This window comes from Chrysochloris asiatica, unplaced genomic scaffold, assembly GCF_000296735.1.
Source record: "Chrysochloris asiatica unplaced genomic scaffold, ChrAsi1.0 scaffold00023, whole genome shotgun sequence".
NCBI classification, from domain to species: Eukaryota; Metazoa; Chordata; class Mammalia; order Afrosoricida; family Chrysochloridae; genus Chrysochloris; species Chrysochloris asiatica.
In genome coordinates, this window is record NW_006408541.1 from 20956230 (window position 1) to 20965143 (window position 8914).

General features: G+C 42.8%; 1 pseudogene; it reads right to left on the bottom strand.

Annotated features, from left to right (window-relative positions):
* Nucleotides 1-1143: 1143 nt before the first annotated feature.
* Nucleotides 1144-1470, bottom strand: LOC102820465 (annotated as a pseudogene).
* Between the last annotated feature and the right edge of the window lie 7444 nt (nucleotides 1471-8914).

Genomic DNA, 8914 nt, shown 5'->3' on the forward strand with positions numbered 1-8914 from the left:
AGAAGAATGTGGCATCAAGTTTGAAGGAAGACTCACTGACAACTTGTGATATGTAGATGATACAACCTTGCTTGCTGAAAGTGAAGAGGACTTAAAATACTTACTGATGAAGATCAAAGACCACAGCCTTCAGTAGGACTAACACTTTAATATAAAGAAAACAAAAATCCTCACAACTGGACCAATAACATCATGATAAATGGAGAAAAAAAATTAAGTTGTAAAAGACTTCATTTTGCTTGGATCCACCATCAACGCTCATGGAAGCAGCAGTTAAGAAATCAAACAGTGCATTGCATTAGGCAAATCTGCTGCACAAGACCTCCTTTAAGTGTTGAAGAACAAAGATGTCAGTTTGAGGACTAAGGTGCACTTGACCCAAGCCAGGGTATTTTAATAGCCTCATATGTATGTGAAAGTTGGGCAATGACTAAGGAAGAGCATAGAAGAATTGATGCACTTGAATTATGGTGTTGGTGAAGAATATTGAAAGTATAGAAGAGCAAACAAATCTGTGTTGCAAGTACTGCCAGAATGCTCCTTCGAAGCAAGGATAGTGAGACTTTTTCTCTAGTACTTTGGACATATTTTCAGCATGGATCAATCCCTGGAGAAGACATCATGCTTGGAAAAGTAGAGGGTCAGTAAAAAAGAGGAAGACCCCCAATGAGACGGATTGATATAGTGTCAAAAACAATGGACTCAAACGTAACAATGATTGTGAAGAAAGCGCAGGACCAGGCAGTGTTTTGTTCGGCTATGCATAGGGTTGTTATTTGATGTAATCGACTTGACGGACCTAGCAATAACAATATGAGTCAGAACCGATATGATGGTACATAACAATACCAACCCCAGAATGACCTTGTGTCAACTGATAATGTCTTCAAGACTGTGTTTCCAAACAACAGCATGTTCATAGGTACCAGGGATTAGAACCTCAACATATCTTTTTTTTGGTTTTTTCATGATGAAGTTATTTATTTAAGCCATCTCCTGTCACAAGCAAAGGGATGGAACATCAATGTATTGGTCGTCATTTGATAACATGTAAAAGTGCGCTTCAGGTCCTATACACTTTTCTGGTCCGCGTGCAGAGTAATGGTCCAATGCTGTGGTCCCCAGTAGTGGTCCAGGTTCTCTTTAGTTATCTTCATAACCAGTTGGAAATGGATTCATATGAGAATTATGAAACAGAGTGTGGTTACCATCTCCCCAAGGAAAGGGCTTGGGCCTGATGCGGAGATGCCGGTAGGCGACGAACTCGGATCTCTCGGGCTCTCCGTGGTGCGACTTCAGGTAGGCGTTCACCGTGCTCATTCCCACCCCAGGGAGGGCGACAAAGAAGGTGAGGGCCTTCCACCTGCGAGCTGAGCCCTCTTCGCCGTGAGCGCTGCTTGCCATCGGCCACGCCAGCTGGGGCCGAGACCGAATCAGCAGTCCAGAAACCCTAGACCCAGCCACCGCCATTTTCGACTTCGACCGCTGCAGTGCCTCAACATATCTTTTTAGGGGGGCACAATTCAATCCAAAACAGTGCTGAATAGATATTTGTTGGATGAACAAATTAATAGAACAGAATTTCTAGAAGGGCATGGGCCAGGTCTGTCTTGGCCACTTCCTTTACTCAAGCTCCCAGATCAGTAACTGTCATAGAATAGACTCTCTGCATGTGTTGAGAGAGTATGGAGGCATAAGGGTTACTAAGCAGGGGAGATGAGGTACCAGTGGGATGGGACTGAATCTCATCAGACAGAACTTCCTTGGGCTGTGCTGCTCTTCAGAGAGCTCTCCGTTCAGTGGGGGAACCCACTGGATCAATGTGACACAGTCTGAGTTCACTGTGATGGATAAACCTCGAATGTTGCTTACATAGAGTCAATGAAGAAGGGGGGATTCTGGAGGAATGAGAGGAAGGATGGCTGAGATGGATGGTGAGAGATCTTGAGGACTAGTCTGGACCTGGAAGAAGACTGCTGCAGGGAGTTCAGATTTCCCCAGCTTGAGTGGTGGGAACACTTATGGGGGGGAGGTCAACCGAGAGCCCACCCCAGAATGTACCTGGTACATGGCAGGTGCTCCATGAGTGGTTGAAGTCTTCTGCTTGCTAGTGTGTTGGGGTCCCCATGGCTTCCCTGCAATTATGGACTTTTCTTATAAACTTAAACATAGTCTGTGTGAGATGACTGCTTTAGAAATTCCACCTCTCCTTTCCCAAGGCATTCAATTGTTTTGGTTTTGGAAAGATAGAACATATTCCTGTGGTTCTCAGGCTCACCTTGTCCAGAGAGTCCCCAGCGTCATTTCCCATGGGCTGGCCATGGCTAAAGGAATCCCTTCTTTGCATTTCATCTCCTTTCATTTCACAGCATTTTAGCAGATTGTCTGGTTGCTTGGGTTTGGATTGCAATTAGTCAAATGTGTTTCAGGGGCTGGGAGAACTCACACAGCCCACCAGAACCTTCTTGGGAATTGTCCACAGGCCTCTTCTGTCTCCAGAATGGAGTGGAGCCGAGAAATGGCTCTAATGACAGATGCTGGCATGAAATGTCTGATTCCCACAGCCCCACCGAACGTTGTTCCTTAAACAAAGATTTTTATGGTGTTGTGGAATGTCTGGCTGCTCCTGTGGACTCTTTCAGCGCCTCTCTCCCTTCTATCCTCAGCAACAGGGTTTCATTCAGGTATCTTGGATTGAATTAGTAACTCCTCAAGCACAACATAAATAAGATAAAATAGGAAAAGTATAAATGAGAAAATGAAAAGATTTTGTTCTATTAAAATGTTCACTGTGGTATAACAGAAATGTGGCAGGATAATGTATTGAGAGATTACTTTTGTTGATGCTATTACAGTAGAATCAGAAAGATGAAGCGCAATCATGATTTCGGTGTTTTTCTTCCTGTCTACCCTTTCTCGTTGACAACATCACGGGGGGGGGGATGTTGGGAGACAGGGAGCACTGGAATCTAGCTCAGGTGAGCACGTAGTGAAGGAACAAATATCTTCCTCTTCTTTCTTCCCAGGCTACATCAACTTTTTACAAAACCTCTCTGTGCCTCCATTTCTTTCTCTGTAAACCTGGAACAATATAGTAACAAAATACTAAATAATAGTATTTACCCTTCTGGGGTAGAGAGGAGTAAGTGAATTAATAAAGGGAAAGAATGTTTTGTGTCTGGAACAGAGTAAGCACTCAATAAATGTTAGAAGTTATGATAAATTATTATTATAAAAAATATACAGAGTCAGACTACCTTTATCTAGCAAAAATGTCCCCATGAGTACTTGGCTACATTGTGGGATTCATCTTTTTTTTCTGCTCACATTTACCTCTCTTCTTCCTTCTTTCAACACTGCTCCTCCTTTTAAAAGGATCTTGTTTAGTGCCGTTTTGTTGGTTCCAACACATAGTGACCCTGTATAGGGTTTTCGAGGAATAGTTGGTGAGTTTGGACCACCGACCTTGTGGTTTGAACTGCTGATGCATTAACAAACAGCACCACACCAGGACTCCAAAAGGACCTTGTTGTTGTTGTTAAGTGTCGTTGAGTCAATTCCTACCCATAGTGATCCTGAATAGGGTTTCCAAGGAGCACCTGGTAAGCTTGAACCACCGACCTTGCAGTTTCAATGACTTTGCAGTGTGATGCATTAGCCCACAGCACCACAACAAGGATCTTAGGTAGCATCATTTGCTCTCTGCTATTAACCTAAAAGAGTCCTGGTGTGGCACTGTGGGTTAATGCATCAGACTGTAAAGTCATTGGAACTGAAAGGTCGGTGGTTCAAACTCACCAGGTGCTCCTTGGAAACCCTATACAGGGTTGCTGTGGGTTGGAATCGACTCGATGGCACTTAACAACAACAACAACATTAACCTAAAGGTTGGCAGTTCAAACCCACTTAGAAGAGCTGTGGAAGAAAGCCCTGGTGACCAGCTTCTGAAAGATCACAGTTATTAAAAACCCTACGGAGCACAGTTCTACCACTCGGAATTGGAACGGACTCAAACGTCATGGGTTTGTTTTGTTTTTCCTCCTCATAAAATCCACTCCATTCTTCTGCTTTGACATGGTATTCTCTTTCATGCTGATTTCTCCTGTGGGTAGAGGGGTTGGGGGTCTTTTGGATTCTTGGGGTGGTAGAGGGAGGGAGAACAAAGAGGGGAGTCTAGGACTCATGATTGCAGCTTGCTTCTCCTTTCTTCCTGCTTGACCCTGGAAGAAAAAGAAAATATCAGGCATGGTTCAATGCCAGGGTGAGGCACATGCCAATACTTACACAACTTTTGGGAGCTTTTTAAGCAGAAACTGTTTCTTTCTTAGTCTTGAATGAAGTTCCTCTGTTGTTCTGTGCTCAACACAATTTCTTTCCTTGATTACTGTTATGGATTGAATTGTGTCCCCCAACAAGATGTGTTGAATTCCTGGCTCCTATTTTGGTTCTGTAAGATAAGCACTGGACTGCTAATCACAAGGTTGGCAGTTCAGACTCACCAGCTGCTTCTCAGAAACCCTATACAGGGTCAATATGAATTGGAACTGACTCAACAGCACACAACAACAACAATAACAACAACATACCTGTAGAGAAGGAGCCCTGGTGATGTAGTGGTTATGTGTTGGGCTGCTAATGGCAGCGTCAGCAGTTTGAGCCCACCAGCCACTCTATGGGAGAAAGATGAGGCCTTCTGCTTCCATAAAGATTTCCACCCTTGGAAACCGGATACAGGGTTGCGATGAGTTGGAACCAATTCAAAGGCACACAGTAGCACAGCATACTTACAGCTGTGAGCCTATATGGAAATAAGGTTTTCTTTTGTATGTTAATGTAGCGTTACCAGTGTCCTAAACCTAGTCACTCTGAGTTACAGCACACACACACACACATACACACATACACACACACACACACTTACAGGGGAAGACAGATGCGAAGTGAGAACCATTTATATATAAGCCGAGAAACCAAGGGATTCCCATGGCTGCTCTTGGTGTGGTGTTGTGGATTAACATGTTGGACTGCAATGTCGGTTTGGACCACAAGGTTGGTGGTTTAAGTTCACCAGCCACTTCTTGGAAACCTATACAGGGTCACGATGGATCAGAACCCACTCGATGGCACTTAACAACAACAACTGACAAAGAAGGAACTGACGTGGCCAAGACTCTGATTTGGACTTTTAGCCTTTAGAACAGTGAGAAAATAAATGTTTATTTTTTAAAAAGCCACCACATGTGGTATACCTATAGCAACAGCAGTAGGTAATGAAGACAGTCACAATGGAGAGGGATATCCCTATCCCGGTGAATGCTGACTGTCGCCCAGCTGGCAGTCATAAGCAGGGATTTTGGTGGAAAGCACACATTTCTCAATCAGTTAGAATGTATATTTCCCATCCTCCCACCCCTACCTACACCTTCCAGCACAAACTATAAGACTCTTCAGCAGCAAATTCTGTATTACACATAATTTTGCCACACCCATCCCTGGTTGTAAAATTTTATCTTAAAATGCTTTTACCACAAAGTATTTACAGAGAAATGATATGCTGTCTGGCATTTGTTTGAAACAAAACAAAACAAAACACAGGAGTGAAAAGTAGGTGCGCATTAGTTGAGACTGTTGTCAAGTGCCATTAAGTTGGTTCTGACTCATTGTGACCCTGTATAGGGTTTCCAAGGAGTGGCTGCTGAACTTGAACCATTGGCCTTGTAGTCCAGTGCCTTAAGCTGCAGCACCAGTAGGTTGGCCTTAAGTTGTTAACTGTTGAATTCAGCAGTGGGTGCTTAAGGACTCATTATACGGTTCTGTTTATTATTGGTATATTTTAAATGTTTCCATTAGAAAAAAGTAAAAACACTGAAAGAAAGAAAAAAGCATTTCAGTGTTTACGTCAGCTTTCAAATAGTACTCCTCTAGAATATGCTTAAGATTCTACAGATGTTTGATTAAAATTTCAGTTGAATAGGTTCTTAACTCTTTTAGACCGGAGACAACAGGATGCTATTTAATAGACTGAAAGCCCACACCATCAAGTTGATTCAGACCCAGAGCAGCCATAACTACTCCTTAGGCTTTCTAAGACTTTCAAATCTTTCCGTGAGTTGACAGTCTCATCTTTCTTCTGTGGAGCAGCTAGTGGGTTTGAACTGCCATCCATGTAGTTAGCAGCCCAATCCATATACGGCCATGTCTACGGAGCACAGTTTTACCAGTGCACTACAACGGGGTCACTAGGAGTAGGAACGGACTCAACCATAATGGGTTTGTTTTGGTTTTCCTCCTCATAAAATCTACTCCATTCCTCTTCTTTGACATGGTTATTCTCTTTCATGCTGATTTCTCCTGTGGGTAGAGGAGTTGGGGGTCATTTGGACACTTGGGGTCGTAGAGGGAGGGAGAACAAAGAGGGGAGTCTAAGACTCACCAGGGCTCCTGTGTTACAGACTAACTAAATCAAGCAACCCCACGACCATCAAGTTGATTCTGATTCCTATTGACCCTATATAAGGATTCCGAGGTTGTCTCTCTCTAAAGGAGCAGAAAGACTCATCATTCTCCTGCAGAGCTGCTGCTGAGTTTGGACTGTATGTTATAGGCTAAGGGTTGTACATATTTATGCCTTTGCAGGCCAGAGAGCCTCTGTGGCAACTACTCGGCACTGCAGTTGTACTGCAAAAATGAACGTATAAATGAATGTGTATGGCTGTGTTCCATTAAAACTGTATTTATGAACACTGAAATTCAAATTTCATATAATTTTCATATGTCACCAAATAGTCATCTTATGATTTTTAAAGAAATCATGAAAAAATGTAGAAAGCAGCTTTAACTCATGGGCCTTCCAGAAACAAATAGGTTAGATTTGACCTGTGTATGGTAGTTTGAACCCTATTATAGATGATGACCACTGAGTTAATCTGATTTGCTTTTGTGATTAACCTGAGGACTAAAACTTCTCCTGGTGTCACCGTGTATGTTAAAAACCAAATAAAACAAAGCCCAAACCATAAGCCAACTACAGTAAATGCTGGTTGAAAAAGAATCGAACAATTAAGACATGGCAGAACTAACACACATGCAAATGATACAACCTTGCTTACTGATGAAGATCCAAAACTACAGCCTTCGGTATGGGTTGTACTTCAATGTAAAGAAAACAAAAATGATCACAATTGGGCATCATCATAAATAGAGAAAAGATTAAAGTGGTCAAAGACTTTAATTTGCTTGGATCCACAATCAAAACTCATGGAAGCGGCAGTCAAGAAATCAAATGATGTATTTCATTAGGCACATCTGCTGCAAAAGATCTCTTTAAAGTGTTTAAGAGCAAGATATCAGGTTGAAGACTAAGGTGCACTTGACCCAAGCCATGGTATTTTCAATAGCCTCATATGCATGTGAAAGTTGGATAGTAAATGAGGGAGACCATAGAAGAATTGATGCATTTGAGTTATGGTTTTGGAGGAGAATATTGAAAGTACCATGGACTGCCAGAAGAAGAAACAAATCTGTGCTGGAAGAAGTGCAGTCAGAATGTTCCTTAAAAGCCAGGATGGTGAGAATTCATCTCTCATATTTCAGACATGCTATCAGAAGGGACCAGCTCCTGGAGAAGGACATCATGCTTTGTAAAGTGAAGGGTCATGGAAAAAGAGGAAGACCCTCAAGAAGATGGACTGATATGGGGGCAGCAACAGTATGCTCAAATGTAACAATTGTGAGGATGGTGCAGGACCAGTGGTGTTTTGTTCTGTTGTGCAGATGGTTGCTATGAGTCAAAATTGATGCAACGACACCCAACAGCAACAACAGGAACAAAAAAAAGGAACATTCCCTTTCTCATTGCTTACTCTGTTGCCCACAACCCAGAGGTAGCCTCTGGGGTCCCAGTCCTAAAGGGAGTCCCCAAGTATACTTCTCCTTCCCTCTTCTTTCTCCTCAGGAGGCCAACTATACACCAGTGCTGCTGTGAAGACCAAGAAAGAGAAAAAGGAAATCTGGCCACTTTCCCAGGTATAAAGAAATATACACTTTGTCTTTTGAGGATCATTCCTGCTCCCCTTCTCTGGCAGGTTCCTGGCTGATGAATACAGTGAAAAGATGATAGATACATAGGTAGACAGACAGACAGACAGCTAGATGAATGTAGTTGACTTAGACTCATGGCGACTTGATGTAAAAGAGAATGAAATGTAACCTGTGCCATCCTCAAAACTGCCAACACGTTCAAGTTCATAGCTGTGGCTAGTGTGCCAGTCCATTTCATGGAGGGGCTTCCTCACCAGCCCTCTTCTTTACCAGATGTGATGTCCTTCTCCAGTAACTCTGATGACAAAAGGTTAGTGAGTGGCACACTGTCTGTTGCGATCCCTAGGGTTTCCATTGGCGGATTTTCAGAGGTAGCTCATCAAGCCTTTCTAGTCTGTCTTAGTCTGGGAGTGCCACTGAAACCTCTGCCATGAGTGATCCAGCTAGTGTTTGAAATACCACTGACATAGCGTCCAATATCTCAGAAACACAAAACCACAGTACCACAAACTGACAGACAGCAGTAGATGGTAAGAAAGGAATGGTTATATGTCTGGGTTTATATGTGTCAATGTTGCTCTAAAAAATACGTGGTTCATGATAACCACATGCAAGATCCCAGCAGGGAGCCCAGATCCTGGGCGTACTTTCCCCTGCCCCAGCTTGCCTTTTCTCTCTGGTCTCATTTAGACCCTATGCTGAGCTCAGGGTGTCAAATTATCTGACTAGGCTTCAGGTCTAACATCTTGATTTGATTATTCCCCACTTATTTTTCCTTTTTGTTTTCTGAGAGGACACTAATTGAGCTTTTGGTTTCCTTTGGGACTAAACTAAGCTATTTTTGTTCACAAGCTGGTGAAATATATAGAACTCA